At 35.8% G+C, this 23,627-nt stretch overlaps 1 protein-coding gene across 4 annotated transcripts in view; it reads right to left on the reverse strand.

The window, feature by feature from the left end:
* Window positions 1–23,627, reverse strand: part of CDH12 (cadherin 12) — a 540,002-nt gene that overhangs the window by 188,028 nt on the left and 328,347 nt on the right. For all 4 annotated transcript variants that reach the window (XM_061449266.1, XM_061449262.1, XM_061449263.1 and 1 more), the window contains exon 2: window positions 18,878–19,027. The gene's annotated coding sequence lies outside the window, so the exon portion shown is untranslated. The remainder of the gene's footprint in view (window positions 1–18,877; window positions 19,028–23,627) is intronic.

A 23,627-nucleotide genomic window follows, 5' to 3' on the forward strand; every position in this document is an offset into this window, starting at 1 on the left:
TCTTTCCCAAGAAGAACAAAGAGCTTCTCCTACTGAATTCTGCACAAGGCCAGCAGAATCTAACCAGTAACTGACACAGATTCACAATGCTTCAGTTTCAAGAGATGATATTTTTTAGCCCATTGAGTGATGGAAAAGTGAGCTGTCCACCCAGAAATCTGCATTCTTCCATTCCACGACTTTGCATCACCCTCAATATCTCAGTGGGGAAGGGGAGAGAAATGATATAAACACACATGTAGGCATACTCTCTATGCTACATACATATAAAATGCCAGACACTTGGAGATTTGCAATTTAATATGATGTCTTAGAAGAATACACAAAAGGAATCATAAGCATGTGGTAAAAGGCATGTTAGAAAAGCAATTAATACAGGAATTTCACAGGAGGGTGCATTTTGTTCTTATATATACACACCTTTATTTTTAGATTTACTTCAAATGTACTATTCCACCAAAATAATAAAAAGCAAGATGAGAAAGGGAAGTACAGTATTGAGGTCCGGTTTTCATCCTGGTAAAGACTGAATAGCTTTTAAGGCAGATAACATTGCACCCCTATTTCTTCATGCAAAAATAGATTTTCTAAAGCCAATACAGAGATTCACATTAAAGTTTAAATACAAGTAATAAGAGATTTCCTCTGATACATCTATTTGGACTAAGATGTTTAAAACATACTGCAGAGTGTGGACACAGAAGACAACCATTGGAGAGTGGAGATAAACATTTGCATCAAAGATTATAATTGGTAAATTATTAGTACATGGTTATTATTATTACAGGTGTTTTCCAGAATATACAGAAGTATTAAAGATTGTTATAGGAGTTTTATAACTGAATAGTATTTTACCACTACCTAAATAAATGAAATATTTATAAGAATTTATGTACATAAGTCTGAGAGACTGACAGAAGAAACAAACTGTAGTGTGTAGTTACTAAAAGGACTCCATACCTTACCTTAACTGGAGATAAAGAACTCAAACTGTCAAATCTTTAAAAACCTATCCCAGTTGGATATCATGTTATATATTTGGCAAGTTAAATAAACTCTATCTCAGATAATTCCCAAACAAAAATGCACAAATTAAGTAATCTCATAGTCTCAAAGTAATTTCTACTATGTTTTTATTCTCTTTCCAAGTCCTGTCTCTGTTTCATATCCAATTCAGCACAACTGCACATTCTAACAAACTTCCCAAGCTAGAATTGTAGTATTCAAGATATATTCTTTCACACCCAAGCTGTATCATCAAATTATATCTATTTACACAGTACCTTTGGACTCAGTGAGAAGAACCTCATACAGAATTTGTTTATTTTTTGTTATTAAAGGGAGAACCATGAGGTGTAATTAATATCTCCTTCTTCAACAATACATTAGCAGTTACGTTGTTGTCATGCCTTAAGCCCAGACGGCAACCCAGAACCACGCAGCCACGCACTCACTCCCCTCCCTTTCTCCCTCAGCTCCCAAAGGGATGGGGAGGACAATCGAAAGAATGTTAACTCCCACCAGTTGAGATAAGAACAGTCCAGTAACTAAGGTATAACACAAAACCACTGCTGCTACCACCAATAATAATAATGATAAGGGAAATAACAAGGGAAGAGAAGTCCCACTCGAGCAGTGACCTAGCCCTTCCGGGCAGCTGCCCCCAGTTTATATACTGGGCATGATGTGCTGTGGTATGGAATACTTCTCTGGTTAGTTTGGGTCAGGTGTCCTGTCTCTGCTTCCTTCCAGCTTCCCCTCCTCCCTGCAGAGGATGAGACTCAAAGTCCTTGCTCAGAGTAAACATTACCAAGCAACAACTAAAAACATTGGTGTTATCAGAACTGTTCCCAGGCTGAAAGTCAAAAACACAGCACTGCACCAGTTCTTCGCTGCTGTTCTTCTACTAAGAAGGAAAAAAATGACTGCTACTTCTGAGCCCAGGAGAGTTGCAAAGTGTTGCAAAGTGCAAATATGTTGTTCAAGTGGTTAATGACCGAGATATGCTTTAGTTCTTCCTAGCTGCTGCATTAGCAGTTACAGAATCAGAGTCAGAAGGACAGACTAAGGGCTCAATACACCTCACAGAGAAGTCAGTAAGAAAACCAACTCACATCACTGGGACTTGAATTAGTCCTGTATATACAGAAGAAAATGCAGCTAGTAGTATAGTTCTTATGTTCAGTCTACAAATCAAACAGAATCCTTATGAGCATGAACAAGTTAGAACTAGCAGTAGGAATACTATGCGATTTATTCTGAAGTTAAGCTTAGTAACTCTTCAGTTAAGCTAGAAACTGAAGCAATACAATGAATAACAAGGATTTGTACTACTAAAACCAGATAAAGTTATGGCCTGCATGAGCATTATACACACCATTTGATATGCAATATAAGTAAATTATTTCTTTAAGTTACAAAAATGAATGTTTATAGGAAATGTGGAACAAACAGATTTATGTATTGTTATTTTTTATAAGACTCCTGAAGGTAAAAAAGGTCGCTTGCAATAACAGCTTCAGGTAATGAAATCAAATTAAATTATTAAAGTTGGTGCAGATACAGTAGTACAGATAGAAGAGTCTTAACTTCATGTATAGAATGTTACAGAAGTATAAAAAAGAACCAAAAGTGTCCTTCATATTTTGCTTAGAACAACTATTATCCTTGATTTTTGTATGGGCAAGAATAGTGTCTGTTTCCTTATGTCTTCTGGAATGTAATATGTCTCAGAGAGAATAAGCACTGCAATTTTCTTCCTCTGTGAAACTGAACTGATGTAGTCTCAGGTCTGACTTGTTCCTGTCCTGAAGGAGACTGGAGAAAACTTAAATTTATCAAAGCAAAACTCCAAAGAGCATCTTCGTTATGGTATGGCATACAGGGTTTGCACTGTCTTCATCCTAGCCTGCTGGGTAAATCTCTACCTGACCTCTACTCTTTCTGTTCACCTTCCATATTTTAATACACATCACATAAGCATTACATGGCTACTGAACTTCAGTGCAGGACACTAAAATCAATTCCTTCTTAGTGATCACACTTTGTAGAAGTTGAAATTAATTGACATTAAAAAGTCTATTCTGATTAATACAGCAGCATATTGCTGTGGTTAACATAGTTTTGTTTTCACTGAAAAATTATGTTTTACATTAAAAGCTTCCTGCTGTCTAACACTATGCTTTCTGCATCAGTGTGCTGATGACTCAAGATTATTAGTGGAAAAATTCAACTACAGAGCAATACAACAAGACAATTGTAATAAAGACCACACACAGCCTCCTGATACCTTTACGGTTTCAAGAATCCATAGCTGTTTTCTTATGATGGCTTTTGCTTTAAAGGAATGATGGTGACACTGATGAACATAATATTGAGTGACATGCTGTCAAATTATACTACAAAGACAGCTCTTCCTGTGAAGAGTTAAGATTTGGTTCTGTTTTCTTTCCTTCTTGAAAAACAGAGTATTGGCTCTTGATCCAGTACCACTTAAATCGATATGACATGTTTCACTGGATCAAGATCCAATATTCTCTTTTTTCGGTATTATGTAAAATTGAATAGTTGCTCTAAAGTCAGTACAGTTAATAAACCTTACTTAAGGAACTGTCCTGGCAAACGTGTCATTGACATCATTGTGAATGGCTTTTAGTGATGACATATAAACAACATGTCTAGACACCTAGGCATATGACCTTTATAATTTCTTTCATTTACATGACAATAGCAATTCAACTTGAAGTAGCAGAAAATGCCGATGTAATTATATCAGACAGAAACTGGCAGTATCTGCTCTTATGGAAATTAATAACATTCTGAAATAATCTCACCGAAGTCACTTGATTTAGTTGGTATGTTTGAGATATGACATAGTGTATTTACTTGACAGAAGAGTTTACACACTGCATGCAGTTTCAAGGTGCATGTTCAAACTGCAACTGCTAATATCACCTAGGCAGCCCTCATAGAGAAAGTCTTGAAAGAAATAACTATTTGAACATAACAGAGAAAAATGATGAGAGGGCCATCCTTTGGTTTTGGAACAAACAGTTTAAAGAAATACTATCTTACTTGAGGTAACCAGATTAAACGCTCTGTCTACTCCATTTTACCGCATTTGTTTTAGGTGAACATCAGCCTTTTATTGCAAAGAAAAATGTAAAATAGTTGATACACACTGAACATCCAGTGTTGGATTTTGAGACAAGATCAAACTTAGCATGATTTCTACCCACAAATGTGGTGGCATTATTTATCTATATGGCAAAGGATGTTCTACAGGGATGTGTGTGTTAGAGTTATTTTAGCCTGGTTTAAGTGTGACTGAGGCTCTACCATTGTTCTAGTATGCAGGATAAACAGCAGCAAAGGAAACATTATTTCCCTTTGTGATCAGAGGAACACAGGTTTGTTTCTTTCAGGCCCCAAGACAGCTTCAAAAAAGATGAACTAATTTTACAGACACTCTATTGCCCGTCATCTGCACGATTATGGATTAGACATTTTAAAAATTTGTTCTTACCATAGGCAAATGTCAAGTCATATTCAAAAAAATCACTGCTACCCACTTTTATTGTATTTCCAGCATTAGCAAAGGATAGAGGGGGAAATGAAAAAAAACTATTATTTCTAGTGCTTATTGCATGAATACTTCTGCTGTTTTAAAGGTGTTTGCAGACCCCATAAATGAGACTTGGTTCTCAGACATGACTTATAAACATTATTCTTACATCACAGCAACAACTTCCACTCTCCTTTATTTCCATGCATTCCAGAGAGTTAAACAAATGAGAGGGAAATTATTTCCTTTACTTAGGAGAGACTGAAATGTTTACTTTCAAAATCATTCATAACAAGCCCCTAATAATGATTTGCAGTCTGATCATCTGATGTTCAGTCACTTTCTGCCTTTTTGGGGTGACTGTGAGCACCATTTCCCAGGTGCTGTTTCTCTGCATTTGAGAGTCTATTTTCATCCCAAAAGGATTATCCCAGCTAGCTTGCATTTCTTCCTGTACTGTCATGTAAGATGTACTCTACACAGAATATGGAACATTGACCTTGAAAGGAAAGAGGGTTTGGGGAAATAATAAATCCCACAACCAAACCCATTCAACAGCCCAGACCAAGATCTAAGCTCTGTCAAAATGATTTCTTATTCCATTTTACTGAGGCAGTGCCATGCTTTATCACTTCTGAGTCCATGTCTTACAGCTGAGGCAGCCCACTTGAATCAGTAAGTTGTTTAGTTAAAGTATACATGTGCTATTCACATTGTTGGTATGATTTCAAAGGAAAGAACATTTTGCAGGTGACATACAGCCACAACTACAACAGGAAGTTGAAATCCAAACCACTAAAGCACAGGTAAGTAATTGCTGTGTGTCTCACTGTGCTCCTTCTTTTCCCTATTTACAGAAATACTATAGTCAGACTTGTGACACTGGTGACTCAGTGGTGGAGGTGGCAGCTTTAGATCTTCCAAGAGCTTCTGTTGAAGTCTCAAAATCATTAATAAAATTGGTCAGCTAATCTTAGCTAAACCTAATGTACTACTAGTGTGTGAATCATTACATCACTGCACACATATTTATACACAAATATAATGTGGAGAAATGCTGAATTTGCCTTGTGACTATGAAATGCACAGATGTTGAAACACCTGAAAAATTGTGACTATAAAAAAGGTGCTTTCCAAGTCACCAAAGTCCTTGGTTTACATCCATTAAAGTTTGCAATTCATTACACCTGTTCAGAAGTAGTTGTGTTTGTTCATAGTTTTTTTTATAGAGGTGGGTTGAGTTGCTTAGCTTCTTCTGTCCAGTCAGGGTCCTGCTTTAATAGGATTGATCAAGTATTGCCATAAAGGCATAGAAGCATAGACTTTTCCTGTTTTTAAACAAAAGGCCCTGCATTAAAGTGCAAACCATACCTAAAAGAGGCTATTTGCTCAAACAGCAAGGAAATCAAAGGCATTCTCTTCTTGTAATTTACAAATAAGGAAACCTGGATCCAGAAGGTTTGACATGCCCTGTAACTCTGTTTAATTTTATTTTAATATAATTGAAAATTTTTGTGAAGGCAATGTTGAAATTTGAGTTCATTTTCTATTGTACTGCAGTACAGCACCAAACTATGCATTTCATGTAAATTAACATTATCTGACTACACTGAATCTAAACACTCCTCCATCTGTACTTTGTGAAATGTGAATAAATAAAAACTTGAAAGTAATGAAAATGAAGTTACTGACAGAAGATCCATAAAATTCAGAACTAGGTCAAAAGTGAATGCATTAGTGTTCCATATAATTCGGTCTTATTTGGTTGGACCTTTGTCTTTTGTTCTAGCTGCCAATTGATTATCTTTCGGTAAAGTTTACACATTACCATTAAATGTTAATAATGCATAAATATTAAACACACGATTGCAAAGTTAGCAACACTATTAATATTCTCAATCTCTGTAGGCGATAGTAGAAATTACTAAAATCAGTATCAACATTCAATCATAAAAATCCTGCCTTTTTGGAATTGACAGGAGCAAACAGTGGACAAGGTGCAACTGCCATCTCTTTCTACAGAACTGTAGAGAATGGGTAAACTGGTAAAAAAGAAAAGCCAACATAAGAAATTCCTTTTAATATTTTGTGATTTCCTGCCCTTTTATCTGTATGTAATACTCAAAATGTGCTGTAACCACCTTAAGACATTGTATATTCTGAACAGTTTAGTTGCATTTCGTTCTCTAGTTTGCTCAAGGAAAAAGAACAACAACAAAAAAGAAACAAAATCAACCCTCTGCAGGATTTAGGGGCAGAAATGTTGCTGCCAGATTCCCCACTGCAGATCCCTGTGAGGCAGGGCATTGTTAAAAAATCAGGCAAAGGCTTAAATGTGCATAGTTGCTGTAGATTTCAGTCCCACTAGGTGACAATAGCCAGCTAAAGTATACATGTGCAATACACTTTATACTCCCCCAAGTGTGCTAAATCATTGTGTTGGCTCAAATTTCTTTTTTAAGAGCTTTGTTCACTTCACAGCTGGTGAGTTGACACTTTCCATCACTCCACCATTTGGCAACAGATGCCTCTTACTTATGCACAGATGCTGAGTATCCACCCAACCCTAACATTAGCCTCGTGTTTTGAACTAATTGGGCCAACACAGTTGTAATTAAAATTTGAATAATTAGAAAACTAACATGATTACTTTCACAATTAATTCTTGTATTCTCTTTTGGCCTATCTTACATAGCTCTTATTTCTTTGGATCCTGTAAATGCATCAGAAAGGGGAATAAAACCAAATTTTTGCAAATAATATTAATGATGCTTTAATGGGCCAGTTGCACTCTGATTTTAGAGTTACAATATATGATTGGACTGATATTTCCTTTCATTCCATTTGCCCTTTAAATGTATCCTCCATGTATCCCTTTAAAACAACCACACAGGAAGAAAAACCATACACAAGAATGAAAATGAAAAAAAAAAAAAGTACGTGAATATATGTGGATCCAATGTAATACAAAGTATCTTTAAGATGAGCTGATCTGGCACATCCCATTATATTCCTCTGATTTGGTGTCTGTTTTAAAAAGATGGGTCCTGGGGCGTAACTCTTAAGCAAAGGAATACATCTAGCTGAGGGGAAAGGAAGAGTCTCTCAAGTGGGAAGTCTGTCCTGAGGAAGTGACAACTGTAGTACTTGCAAAGAACAGCAGATAGCCTGTTTTTATAGAGGACATAACTAAGAGAAAAAATCCTAGGAAATAAACAATTAAACAATTAAAATTTAATGTGATTAGGAAATAATTCAAAGCATGAGTGGTGTATGCTTTCATCATCCAAATTATGTAAGGACTCATGCTTTGGGTACTAAACTAATTTTAAGAAATTTTCAAGACTTATCTGACAGGAATACACAATATTAAGGTTTCCATCTATGTGTATGCTAACATAAATGACACTTTTTTTCTCAGATGCATTTGCTAACACATACACAAAAAACGAACTCTGTTATCTGCCAGCAAAAATCGCCACAAGTTCATTTTTCATTTTTTGGCATTAGAAAGACTGAGAACAATAGAGAAGAAACATTACAACTGTACAGGAATATTAGTGAAAAACATAATTTAGGAAATGGATATTCTCTTGATAGAAAGTAAAAGCTAAATCTTTTTCTATGGCATTCTAGAAAATCCTCACAGTTCTTGGCACAGTGCAGGAAGCCTTCATATTTTTGAGTTAAAGAGATCACTCTTAAAGGTAAGAATATTGTTTCATATGATATCTTTATAAACTAGTAGTCCTAATTGTGTGTTAAAAAGAAAGAAGAAGGAAAAAATTAAATACTTATTATCTGCTGTTGCAATAAAGCGCATCAAATTATGGGGAGGAGGGAGAAATTCTAATTTCTTACAGATACACTCTCTTCGATTTATGTATCCTAGTCTCCTCCAGGTGTTTAAATCATTATATATGTGCACAGATATTTAAACTTCTTTAAAGGCATTTCCACAACATATTTATCAGGCAATGCAAAGAAACAGAAACAGGGAAGGAGAATTGGTTCACAAACAGGTTCAAAGGAGAATACTACACATTAAATGGCAACAACCAGTAGCAGCTCAGCCTCCCTGGAGACAGCAGCAGCTCAGTTCCCCCAAGGCAGGAGAATGAGAAAAGGCTGTAATTACCAGCTACCGTTGTTGGTGAAAATAAATATACTGATTCCATATTCAAGAAGAAATATAGCCTCAATCCCTCTTTCTTAATCCAAACAACAAATGCTTCTGCTTATGGTTATTATAAGCCCCAGGGTTAATATCTGACATTAGGGCAATTTGTGTTCACAAGCCAATCTCCTGAAAAAGTTTGAGTTAGGTGTTTTCCAGACAGTGACTCAGTATTTCCTTAAGCTCAGAAAAGACAACATGATGCTAAAATGCTGTGGAGGGAAACATAACTCCCAGAAAGCAGGTATACCCTTAGTTTGCCAAGTATGGACAAAATGAAAAATAAAAGAAGGAAAATATCCTTTGACCTTTGTGTTGGCCAGATGGACCACTTTCCAAACATTGGGAAGACAAACCATTTTGCAGGCAACATGGGGGTAAAGGGAGACAAAGTTAAATATTAATTGGTAAAGGAATATCAGCAGAGAATAAAAATAATTTCAGTACTGTTAAAATTCAATTTGTCTGAGAGGAAAAGCTCAGAGAATGCTTACGGCATGACACAAGTAATCACATCCCCATCTAGTTTCAAATGGTCAGAACTCCTGTATTGTCCAACACCACTTCTTTGGCTTAATGACCACTCAGAGAAGGAACTTGTCCATTACTTAACATCCTGGCCACTGAATGACACTTCAACCCCAGACACAACAGTACAGTAGAAATCAACATGTAATAGCTCTGAGACTTCAGCTTTGTTAGACAGCCTGTGAAACTTCAAAGTTGCCACGAGTGCTTAATAAACCTACCTGATCAGTTAAATTTTCTAATTCTATCAATCATATCTAGTGTATGTCACAGCCATACCCTGATTCAGCTCCTCTTCAAGTCAGAGAAGGGTAAACTGATTCTTCATCCAGGTTTGACTGATATTAAATATTTTTTGCCTTTTCTGTAAAACAGATTTTGTTTGTTGCTTCTGTAGGTTTTTAACTGTAAGAAAATATACTGCACAGACTCCACAACTTCTTTTCATTGTGTGGTGAGTAAACATGAAATCCATTTTAATGAAATTAAAGTTAGGTTATAGCTTTACTGCAGTAGGGCTGCTTTCACAATACCTTCCATAAAACATGGACGGACAGATGAATAAGTTTATCTGATTATAAATATCTTGTCAATGATTACCAAATCACATTGGGTTTCACAGAGAGCTGCAGAATATTTACAATATTAGAATATCAAATTACAGCAGACATGTAATTAGTGGTGGACTTGGCAGTCCTGGGATAAAGGTTGGATTTGATGACCTTAAAGGTCTTTTCCAACCTAGCTGATTCTATGATTATATTCTCACATATATATATATATATATATATATATATATATAAAATCATACTTCAAGTGATTACTTAGAATTAGTTTCCTTTCTTATGGCTGTGTTTTGCTTCAGTATCTGATATTTACATTTTTGCATTCTAAAGAAAATAAGTGTCAAAACTCATATTTGTATTCCTAATAATTTTCAGAATTAAAATAAAGATTTAACAATGTTTTAAAACTAATTATGGGGAAAAAAAAAAACCAAGCAACCAACTTAATTTAGGAAAAGCCCAGTGCCTCATTAGATATTTGGGAAAAAAATGAACGCTAGAATAATAATTTTTGATTACTAATATTTTCTTTTTGACAGAAGATATCCCTCTATTTTCCTCTATTATGTTTTGTATTATATCCTACTCATGACATTTATCTTAGTGTTATGGCGTTCTCTGCCTTTTCAAATGTTTGTCTTCAGGGGTATTGATGCTACTAAACAACATTATATTTGGTAGATCTGCATATCACTTATTTTTCCTGACAAGCTATTTAAAACATCTCATTTATGCCTTATGAATTGCGCTTAAGAAAATATATCTCTATATCCCCATGAAACCTAGACCATTCTGATCCAAGTTTTTTTCTTTGCAAGAAGTGCAGTTCTTATCTGGGGACATTATTGCTAAAGAGGTAGGAAGGAGACATTTGGCAATACAGCTACTATTGTTTACTTTTACTGGGGAGGGGGAAATTATCCTACCAGAAAATTTAGAAGAACTACTCCTAAAATGGCTAGTTTAACTATAGACATAAGTAGTATCAGACCATTATTCTTCAAAATTTAAATGTGAAACCAAGAAGGGCAGGAAAACCATGCAACACCGACAGATATAACCTTCTGCATTTGTATGTTTTATATTTTTAGATAGGACAAGACCTCTAGTTCTGCTTTCTCCATTAATCATTTTGCACAAGACATATAGACACAAAGTCAGAGGCAGAAAGTCAGAAGTTATATGCTAAAGTATGCTTTGAAATTATAATGAAGTATTTCTCTACCATGATATTTGTCTAAAGAAAACCTAAAGAACAGCTGGTAGAAGAGAAATGCATGATGCACCTAAATATTGCATTCAAACATTTCTGGGTAGATCAGTTTGTGGTTTGACTAGTACAGCCTTCACTGATAGAAAAAACCCAGGTAGGCTGCATGGTAATCAGCTCCACCTGTCCTTTATAAAAGGAGAAAAACAGTATCAAGTTAGATTTATTAAATCTCAGCTTTTAATTAAAATCATCATCTGTCACTAGGTATATGAACAACATGAATCCAGTTCTTACCTAGACTAAACAGAAGATGTGCATATATTTAGAAGTTCCACTAAAGATAAAATGAAAATATAGCATCTTGCCATTTTTACCTGAACTAGCATCCCCAGGCATGTATCACAGAAAGGGCTGGATACCCACCAGGCAATGAGAAAAGAATGGCAATTCTGGATGTTCAGCCTTTCAACCCCTCCATAGAACTTTAACAGAAACATTTAGAAAGATAGTGTGAGTTTCCTATTTGAAATATTTCTGCTCGTCGACTGCAAATGGGGGGTGGGAGGGGAAATGTTAATACAGTGAGCTGATTAAAAAAGACTGATCTTTAGAAAATATTTGTAAAAAATGCCAGTTATATCTTGGAAGATAATGCTCCAAGGAGTTCCAGGCAGTGCAAAAAAAAAAAAAAAAAAAAATCTGACCAAATAAACAAATCAACCCACCCACTTTAAATAACACGCTTAGACAAAAATACTACCACAAGAGGAAAAAAGAAGTTTCTAATGTCTCTTGTGGATTTAGGTTTTTTTGGTTGTTTTTGGTTGTTTTTTATGTATTAAAAAAGTCCACCCAATGGCTCTTCTCTATTCTGCAATATACAATATGTCCTCTATTCACAACCTAGTATTACTCACATTTTTGGTTGTTGGAACTCAAATACGTCCTTGACAGATATATTTTGGCTCTCAGGGTAAAAAAGAATGACAGGTAATTGCTATGTACTATACTTCTGATGGGTAATTCAGAGTGTGGGATAGAAGCCTGTTGATGGACCTGAATTTAGTTGCTTACATATTCTGTGCACCAGACAAAGGCCATTTCCACTCCAAATAATAATAAAAGAGGGAAGGGGTGGGAATGACATGAGGAGACATGAGGACAAATGCAGAAGAAAGTGATGGGGCCTAAAAAATATTCAGCCAATTTATATGCAGTGAGGACCAAAAATTTGGGATAGAAGTCTTTACAGTGAATCACAAAACCATCAGAGAGAAATAATACACTTCAAAAAAGCATTTTAATTAGCAACTTGAGTGTTTTCCTTGTCAGCACTTAGCTTCTTAGTATCACCTCTTAATCTCTGTATTTATTCTAACATGCACTCTTTCAAACAGAAGCCAGGAATATCACATTTATCTCTTTATTTATTTGACATATGTGCTCCTTCAAGTAACAGTTCAGAGACAGAAGGGCCAAATTACCAAAAGATCTGTTCTATAGAAAACCTGAGTCCCAAGGTCTAGGAGGTCAGATTAAAACAAAACAACCAACCAACCAAAGAACAACCCACAGCTATTTAAAGATGAGAATATGAAATAGAGCCTTCTTCTGAAAGAAATGTACATCACATAAAATAGAAAAAGATCTTTGTTGAAAAGCACAGGGCTTCCTCCTCCTCCTTTTTTGTCTTCTACCAGTGTAAATCAGGACTTCTGTAATACCTGCTTAGAGGTAGAGAAGTTAGATCTACACCAGTTATATTTATTTATGCCCTAAATTATTACTTAATTATTACTATTTACTTTAAAGTATTTTACTTTATTATTACTAATTATTATTTACCTTGAAAAAGAATAAAAACTGTTTCTTGTGACCGGGAATGAAATGAGTTTACATTCCATTTACCATTTTCAAGAGATACAATTCAATATTTAAAATTATGGCAAACAAGTACCAAGATTACTATTAATATTTCAGGGAGAAATGAAAAGACAATTAACAAGCAAAGATACAACTTTCCTAAATGGAAATGAAATGGCTTTTCATTTTGTTGTATTATTAATACTTCAGTTTAGTGATTGAAATATTTCTTGAAGAGCTTGTACATGAAGCTTGTTGCAACCAAATCTGAGTGAATGAAATACGACAGAATGGCTTCATCATCAAATCTCAGCCTAAAGTACTGAGTAAAAGTCTGCTCAGACTGTTCAAGACTATGGAAATCTAGTCAAGAAATACTAGTTTTTAGCTTTTCTTCAAGCTACAAATATTCTTAGAAAACTTATTAAATTGTACTATCTGGTATAGCTGCTCTATTTAACAACATTTTTTTTTCTTTGCAGTCTTTTCTTAAATAGGGAATATGGGATGGACTTTTTTTTTTTTAGATTGTACATTGAGCCAAACATAAAACAAATACATGAAACTGTGTAACATGCACACACACAATCAGTATGTCAAGGACAGAATGCCAGGAAGGTTATTCTTAATACATGAATACATGTATTTTGTGATCTTCATATAGTCTTTTAAGAGAGTTGCTTAAACTGCCCTCTCAACTCCATACACAAAAGCGCTGTATATATACATAAATGGTCCAGGTGGACTGAAGAACATAAGAGAATGGTAAAGGAACTCAGAACCAGTTCAAACAAAGCCTTGTGGATGGTGGTTGATCTGCACAAGCCCCCCCCCCCAAATCATTGTGAAATGAATAAATGGCCACAGACAACTGTTTAGCAAATGTATCTGCATTTACAATTACATTTAGAACTTGCTGTCAGCCTTCAGAGAACAGGAGCCAAGAACCTATGTAATGCTTAGAGATTCTAAATGACCTAGGTCAAAAAAGCAGGATTTTGGGATTGATGCTGGAGTACACTGTAGATAAGGAAAGGTCAAAAGTCTCATCTGTTTTCTGGAAAAGGAATGGGTTTGAATCCTTATTTACCTTCACTGAAAAATAAATAAATAAATAAATAAATAAAAGAATTTCCAATTTTTTTTAACCAAGTCAGCCACAACTGTATTTGTAAGTGCATTTGGTGTGCTGGACATAGTATTAATGCAGTCAGTGAGTAAATGCATGCATGATAAGAATAATAAATCTGATCTATATTTGGAAATAAGAACTACCCATCCAAGTCATCTGCCTATTTATCATCTGCTTTGGAGACTGTTCTGAATATACTGTACTCTGGAAGTTGAAGGACAACATGATGCTGGTGCCTAAATATACAACTTCTAAACTTAAGTGGGTGACAGCACTTACTTTAAATCTCAGACCTATACATTTCTTATGAATGTCTCCATAAAGGTTTCCAGTCTGAGCTGTGATTTACAGGTCTGGGCCATTCAGCACAACAGCACAGAGACATACTTCAGCACCCAAAGACCCCAAATCATACTCTGCTTGGACACAGGACAGTAAACATGGTTTACATTATACATATGTCAACCAGTGCAGTTATTGCCTTAAAAAATATTGACAGCTGAGACATCTGCAGCAGAAAGATGTCCCTGCAGCCCCAGAACTGTCTGGTGTACATCAACGAGACTGATCTTTATCGGAAGACCCTCTTTCCCCTCAAAACTGAAGTGATACATTTATCAGAAACTGAACAACAGCTGCTCATAAAGTAATCTGACCAAGACTCATGATGCAATATCTTAGCTCCCATCTGGCTGGGAGAAAAAGAAGCCTCTTTAAATGACCCATTGCAATATCAGCATTATAAAACATACGCGTTGAACTTCTGCTAAATACCAAGTCCAGTAATAAATATGGCGATGTAGGTTTGTATTTTACTTCAATATAGAAATTATATACAGGAAAGATTTTTTATTTTTCCACCTCAAACTACCAGGCTTCTAGGTTCAACAAAAAAGTAGACTAAAGCTTTCTTCCTCTCAAAACTCCTCTGCATCTTCAAAGCTTTGCTACAAAATTACCACCTCAAGAAATATTCGTCCAATGACACATGCCAAACCGATGCGTTCAATGACTTACATCTCTGCAAAACAAGTGGACCTTAGTGACAGTTTCTATTAATACAAAGGAAGATAAGGCTTGAAATTAATTCTTTAATACTGTGCTTTAGCAAGAACAATGGCATCCTGAGGTATTCAAGTTAAACCTTGCAGAGCTTTGTTTCCACGAATCAGTTAAGGGCATGTGATTTCTACAGTGTAGACACACACATAAGACTCGAAAAGTAGGAACAGAACTGGCTTTTACTGTGCTAGCTACTTTCTGTACACTGAGATACAGCCCCTGAGACAGAGGGTGTACAATTAAAAACAATTAAAAATACAGAAAAAGTGGATAAAGAGATGGTAGACTGTTGGAGCACAAATATTCCATTCATGGGTGTACTGGAGTGTTTTCAGAGGAGTTTTCATTTTCAATTAAAAAGAAAAATTTATATAGGTGAACAAAGTGAGAAACATGATGTCCTTGCAGCATCAAAGGAAGGGAGGGATGTGAAGCATTAAATAATGGTAAAGAAAAGGAGAGGAAGGAAGAGGAAGATTGCTGAGAGGAACAGTAAGTATAAGAAACACAAACCATTGGAAAGAAAAAGAAGCTATATGATGAGTGAGATGCTAATCAGAGGCACAAGAATAAGCGCCCAGAAAACAGGCTGAAAATAGGAGGAGGGGTAACGAGTATGATGGGACACAATGGTCTTGCTAGGAAAGCAAGGATGTTAGCTCTCCAAGTCATGTTGATAACACAGGGCTTGAAAAGCCTCCCCTTTGGTAACAAGAATTCCCATATATCTTTGAAAAAAGAAACTGGGGAAACTCATTAACCCCTGATGCTTATTCTATCTTACTCTCACCCTATCCTCTTGAAATGAGGATACCTTATGTTACCTGTGTTATTAACCGTAGTCATTAACAGTTGTTGTCTTTTTCATATATCAGTATCACTGTTTTAGCAGGACTTTCCTTGCTACGGTTGGTTTTATGTCAGCTTTCAGAGAGCGCCCTTTGCTTTACCCCTTTCCAAATGTCAATTTAATGAATTTCTTTTAAAAGCTCCTCAAACATTAAAGCATTAGCATCAAATGCTAATTTTCAATGGAGTTTGGCCAGACAGCAATTGTACACTTCTGTCAGTAGTAAGCAGACATTAATTTTGTTTTGCCTCAAGCTACACCAGCCTCATTCAAAGAACTTAAAATATCTGAAATATCTGAACTCTGCATACAGCCATATATTTAGTACTATTTGATACGACCTTAGATTACAAAAAAAAAAAATAATAAAAGCCCAAGAGAGGGAACTGGGTTATACTGACATGTATCCCACTGCCTTCTTGTATAACCTCTTCCTATGTTTAATAAGTCTGAAAAGCTTCAGTGGGTCAGATGCCCCAAATTATTTGTTTAATGATGAATGATATTTCCCATGTTGCTGAGATCACTTTTGGACCGTTACTCCATATGAAGGAGCCCAAAACCCAACACTGGAAAAGATCAGAAAACGATTATAGTATTATTGTCTACCTTTACCAAAACATGAGGAAAACCTGCACTTCCCCATGTTTGGTGAACTGTGATCTCATAAACTCTTTGAGGCTAGCATACTGGAAAGTAAGTGCTCTTCACTTAGAAGCAGATAGAACATCTGATCTTGTAAAATAATAATAGATATGTAAGTGCATTTGTTAGACTTGTTTAGAAACCCCCAGACTCTTATGACAGTGTGATTAATTTATTTTTTACTTAAAGCATCAGCTTTGTGAGACAAAAAGGAAACAGAGCCATCACGTCTGATGATGTTTCTAGTCATTCTTTGTGAAAGACTGGAACAGAAGTTCCTGGTATCTGTATGTAACCTGGATGTCTGCAACTGCATAGGAATCGTTTACACTAGACATTTTTCTATGAAGCACATTAAGTTATTGTGTTTCGATTTTTTAATGAATACTTGGATGTATATTAATGAATACTAATTACCCTGAGAAATCATTGATTATTCATGAAGGATAAAAAGTGAAGGCATGTATAATGGAAGCTGATTTGTGCATTTAAACATGTCTACCGTGGTCAAGACTTGCATCTCTGGATGGAAGAAGCAAAAACCCTAGTAAATGTCATATCAATGTGACATAAAAAAACAAGTCATCCATACAGTACACCAAAATGGGGATCAGTGCCTGTAACTACTTCCATAGCCAGCTTCCTTTCCAAGAGAACAGTGGACATGTTGAGTCACTGCTATAAGAAACCATTCCTTTCAGAAGTAATTTTCAAGAATGAGAATACACTGATAGACACTTAAAACATTAGTACATTCCCCCAAAACCCAAGCTCATTTTCCCATATACACTTATGTTTTTGCGAGAAACACAACTTAGTATTTCTGACTGAAAAAAACTAATGGAATAAGTAACAAACCTGCAGGTAAACAACATTCCCCTGAATTGTTATTTCGGGGAGGAGTGGAGTGGGACAGGGGCTTGGGAGGTATTTTTTAATAAAAATACATATCTTCATATTGAGTTGCTGAGCTTTTAATGTAACATATACTACTATGAATTGTATTACCAACATTGAATGATAACCAGTAATAAAGATAATTAATAACAATAAACAGTACTGGCTGAAAACAGCAGTGCAATTACTTCACACTTTTATAAAGTGCCTAAGAGTTATACATCTGTTTAAGACAGCAAGATTTGAAATCGGTTAACTTTCCATTGATCTTTTCTCCCTGTTATGACAGATTTGTAAACACAATGTATTAATTTTTGTGAGTAATAAAGAGAACAGGGACATGTTCAATACAACAGATCTTAATTTGCTGCCAGCATTAAAAAGTTTGAGCTGTTTACTTGTTCCTTAATTACGTTCCCGGAGATCATAGTTATTAAGTGTGGACTTGACTGAGACTATCAAATTTAGTTCACTTTAGGAATTTTAGGACGGATCCGCTGTCAGTACAGTAGGTCATTAACTAACTCCAGGCTGCGTAAGCACCTCTGACTTTTTCCTTATTAATCATTTAATCTTTCAATTCAGCCTACCTCATCTACTCTCTCTCTTTTCTTTCCCGATATAAATCCTCGCACATCAGTCTATTTCTTTAGCTATGCTACATTTTCTATCACCCCATGCAAAATGCATCCTCTCCCCCTTCAAACACTACTTCCCCCTCCAGCATCTATGAATCTAATTTTCTTGCCAGTTGTATTGAACCAGCACCCCACTCACCCTTTTCCCCCACAGAACTGCTAATGCTGCGAAAGCAACTATCCAAACCCCACCAGACGCTGAGAATAACATTACACACGCCAGTCACAGCCCTCAGTCTGATGGCAACCTGGAAAGCTGCATGCATATTCTTGACTCACATTTCAAAAATCCCTTTCTGTGTCCTTTAAAAACACCTTAGGACTTTGAAGCCTTATGTCTGCAAGTTCCTGCTTGCGAAAGAATGACACTCCTTATTCAGAATGAAGTTTTACTGTGATGTACTTTTGCTTTTCAGCTGCTGTGCTTCCTCAAATAAATGTACCAAGCACAAAGGGGGAAAGTGCGCTCGCCTTTCCTCCTCCCTTCTGACACCCCTGCATGTTTCTGAGATTATTTTTTGTTCAAGCTTCAGAGAACCACCGAATCGGAAATAACTGCAGCCATTCATAAGAAGCTGCTTAAAACCTGAATCCCTCCAGAGAAGATTCCAGGCTGGGACACCTGCCTCTCTGCCCCCAGCCCTCTCCTGCTGCCGTGCTGCAGTGCAGGCTCTCACTTCACTCTGAACTTTCAATGCAGAAATTCGGCATGATGCAGTCAGCCAGATAAAGCAGCACTTACCTTAATTGAAATCTTTTCTCTTACAAAGCTGGAGCATCAGTCAAATCAAAAGCGATTTGGGGGTAATCTAAGTTTCAATCAACACCCTCTGGGTAGCTGCATACTGCTCTGCCTTTTTTTTTTCCCCGTTGATGTTGAACTCTTCACAGTCTAAAGGAGAGAGAGAGAAAGATAAGCTGAAATCCTCAGAGGCTCCTAGGGAGTGAGAGGCACCAAAGCAATGTTTCTTAACATGAGATTCTCAGCAAGCGTGCTCAGGTCTGGCAGATCGCATGACTGCTGTGATAGGCTCTTGTCATGTCCCCCGAGCCGTGAGATGATCATTGACCTGATTAGCTCCGAACACTCCCTACATGCAGGGAAAGCACTGAGAGGATTGGTGGGTCGCGAGGGAATTGGGAAAGGCACCAGGGCCACTTGGGAATCTTCATTCTTCCAGACTAATGGATGTGCTGCAGCTGAGGCTGTAATTTGTGAGGAGGTTATGCACAATGTTAACCATCTGAGGACTTAAACAAATGTGCTTTTGCATGCTGTTTCTCAAGGTGCACCAGCATTCAACACAGGGTAGAGCTGAGTAATTAGACGCTGATGTAGCCGTTTCATAATACAAGGCTCACTCCATGAGATATTCTGTAAGCTGAGAGATAAAGTGGATTCATACATTTGTCTCTGACCCTGGAGACAATAGCAGTTAACAAGTAGAATAAGTGAAATTAGCATGGTGGGCTCATGTTAGCCCCCAGATGGCAATCAATCACCATAGAAAAAAAAAAGACAAGAACAACAAAACCCAAACAAACTAGAATTATTTAACAAGTGCATGTGGCAATTTAAATACAATGTAGAGAAAGAATGCCAAATTGCTACAGAAAGGACTCTTCAACATAGAGATAAAATCAGTAACAACACACAACAATACACGTTTTCTTCTATGCTTGCAGTAGAGGGAAAAAAACAAGGAATGCATTTAAAGGACCTAATCTGCCTTTCAGTTATATTGATACAAATAAGTCTATTAAAAATTGCAGTTTAGATTTAGATGGGAAAAAAAAAAAGCGCTGAGTGAAGTGTATTTGTTATTTGTGTTTGGTTCTAGGGTATTATGAAAACTACACTTTTATGTACCAAGTATTCAAGCTTCTGTGGTCAAATAAGTTTAGCCAAAGTATGTCACCTTTTAGGAAGGACTATTCTCATCTGCTATTTTCCTGCTTCTTGGATGAGAATTATGGCCCTAGTCAGATTTATCCATGGAAATACCAGTCTGTGACTGAGAGGAGTTCACAGAATAACGCATTTAGTAACAGTAGTCTGATGCACCAATATAAAATAGATGAATTTTTATTTTGATATAAGAAGAAGATTTGGAAACTATAGTAGCAATGTTAGTTCATATGTAGTTATCATAAGTTGCTCCGTGAATAGTGAAACAAAGATAACATGTACAAAATCCTTAATCATATTTATTTATTTGGGTCTGATTTTATCTAGTTTTCAGGTAAATTAGTCATAATGATATTTTATTAGGACAAGCAGTCAAGAAAGTAATTTTTAAGTTGTTAAGCAAATGGCAGAATATTTATTTTCTGAATCACATCAGAAATCTTATTATTACAGAGAAAACAGTAGCATGTGACTCAGATCACTCAGAAGTAATGAGAAAAGTTTGAATCTCCAATGAGAAAAGTTTGAATCTCCAATTAATTTAACAAGACACAGAAGATTTCTCACCATAACTACAGTCACCCTAACTGTAGTGCCTGAGAAATAGACAGAAAAGCTAAATACCCCATACAGAGGCAATAGGAAGAGACCAGCTTTTCTACCCCATCAGTGGTAGCTATACAATTTTCATGATCCTCCTCTGGAAGTGCCTCTTTCTTCCCACTGATCAAAAGCCCCTCCATGTGCAAAATAAGATTGTCCTTGGCAATATTTCATATTCAGCAATTTTTTTTAGAATATAGATTATCTGTTAATATGATTTGTGGAATGCCTATCACCCAGGGAGTCCTGTTTCACCTGGGACTAATGGTAACAAAATAATAATCAAATAAGAAGGCTTTTAATTTCATTAATATGAAACATAACACATTCTTTAGCTTGACTAAATGGTTTTCATGTGTCAAGACTAAGGTGATTTGCTGCTACAGCCCTCACTAAAAAAGTGGTTGCTTTCCTTACCTATAAATTTGTACCACAGAATGGGCAGCAAGTCATTACAACATTTATGATCTTACCTGTTCTGACATGGCATCCCTCATGAAACAGGTAAACCACAGACACACACTGTATTATTTATGATTTCAAATAAAATGAAAGAAATTAAACAAGAAAAGGACCTTATTAAGACAATTTCTTTGCCATTTGTGAAAGCTTCCAATATCATTCCAATATTTACTGCTGTGTTGCTTAGTTGAGTCCTAAATCACTAGCCCTGGAATTTTCAATACTTCTCTTAAAGTACTGTTCAAAAAATCTATGAGATCTCCATGTCAGGAATCCTATTGCTGTTTACTAACCCCTTTTCAAATCTATTTCAATAGTTTTATAGTAAAAATTTCACTTGCATAAATATAAATTGTAATCTTTCTCACTTAATGTTCTGTCTTCTTAAGTTTTAAAAATCAACATTCATCAGAAGTTCATAGTATATAACTGCAACATTTTAATGGCTTGTCTCTGCAAGTAAGGGACTTAAAATTAAAACTAAACAGTGGGTCCACAAAAGGGACTGAAGCATGAAGTGACAAAACTTGAAGTGACAACATTATTTAAGTTTGTGCAGAAACAACTGGGACTTACTCTTGACTTAGACAACTGGGTAAGAAACTGGCACTTTAAATTCAGTGTTAACAGAATGAAAAATTAATTTGAATCATTCATAAATCTTGCTGCCTTTCTAAATGATAGCAGTGAAATCAGTTGTCTTGGGTCCTATTCCCAATCCCAAATAAAACTTAAAATTTTGAATTCAGTTTCTATCATCTAAATAAAAGGACAGAGGTTGTTCACAGCAAGGAGATCAGAAAAGCAATATGTCTTCAATAGGAGATAATATAATCAATTAAATAGATAAAAAAATAGACATCCTTCTTGGCTCATAATTCTGATACAAAGGTGACAGTACATTAAACTACCTTTTAAAAAAAGGGGGGCAGAAGAAAAAGGAATAATTTTCTATGCAATGCATAATTATTATTTTGAATTCACTGTCACAAGCCATGACTGCAGCAAAGAATTAAAATATACATGTACAAAAATGGTACAGGCAGGAAAAAATTCTTTGTTGCAGGACTGCTCCTCATTGAAAAGTAAAAATATTACCCCATAGGAAAGAGAAGATACTAATCCCGTGAAAAAGTCCTCTGCCAACTAATGTCATTTAGTAGTAAAATTTAGACCTTTACAGTATTATTGCAAAAACCATGGTATTTTTACTGTCAAAGGTCATTAGCTACTCAAGCTTCATTAAAGGAATAACTTAGTTCATTTGGGGTATATTTTAACAAATAGCATTTTTAAAAGCGCTCTATTTCCCAAATTGGTCATTTGACCAGACTGACTGCCAAAATAAATACAGAAAACTGTACTAGTTCAAGTTTCTTAGTATTCACATACAGATCTTCAGTTTAGAGACACCAACTACTGCAGCACAATACTTCACCATGCATCAATGTAAATTCAGTACAGAATAAAAGGCCATAGAGTAAAATAAGACAAGTGATGGAATCACCTGGATGCTAATATACTCATGACTTTCCTACTTACTGACACCACACATACAGTCACCTCAGCTCTGCTGATGCTCAGGTACTCAGTAAACTAGAAATTAATTGTGTCTATACCCATAGATTCAACATACAGAATTATTCTTTTTCTATAGTTAAAAAAAATAAATCATCTGGCATAAAAAAATACTATACATGATGTACTGAGAATGTCAATTTGCTCAATTTTATTTTTTTTTTTATTAAGTAATTGACAAAAAGAGATAGATACCGTCTGCTTCATTTTGGCTGGAAAAACAGTAACTACAAATCGGGTGTGGGAATACTCTAAGACAGCAGCAAAACCTGCAGAATAAAAGACTTAGTTGAAGAGATTGAGTAAAAACATCTTTATCCTTCATGTCTCCAGAGAAAAACATAGAATCATAGAATAGTTAGGGTTGGAAAGGACCTTAAGATCATCAAGTTCCAACCACCCTGCCATGGACAGGGACACCTCGCGCTAAACCATGCCACCCAAGACTCCATCCAACCTGGCCATATAAATAATAAACTACTTAAAGACATTAAAAATTCTTTGAAGTAATAGAAAACCATTTGAACCATTTGAATTTTCACAACCATCAGTTTTTCTGCATTTTGGTAACCATTTTTTCCCCATGGCAGCCAAGGACAAATAGACTAGGTAATTCTAAGTACCTGGCAATTGCCATGCGCTGTAGCACTGATATTTTACTCTCATCCTCATTAATTTCAATGCACAAGCTAAGCAGATTCAACTCTAAATTCTCATCTGGTTTACATCAGCATAGCTTCATTGACTGAAGTGGAAATGTACAGCAGATTTATGAATTAGTGAGTTCTCATGTAAAAGCAATACAATTTGTCATCAGTGAATATTACACCAGATTTCAAAGATTTAGCTTCCTGCAACAAAATCCAATATTTTATTTTTTACATGGATCATTTTTTTTTCAAGCTTCTGGCTACGATGAGTACAGGCAACACAGGAGACC

Source organism: Pezoporus flaviventris, unplaced genomic scaffold (assembly GCF_033815535.1).
Source record: "Pezoporus flaviventris isolate CSIRO_AGI_PZ_B2104156 unplaced genomic scaffold, CSIRO_AGI_Pfla_v1 ptg000007l, whole genome shotgun sequence".
Lineage (NCBI taxonomy): Eukaryota > Metazoa > Chordata > Aves > Psittaciformes > Psittacidae > Pezoporus > Pezoporus flaviventris.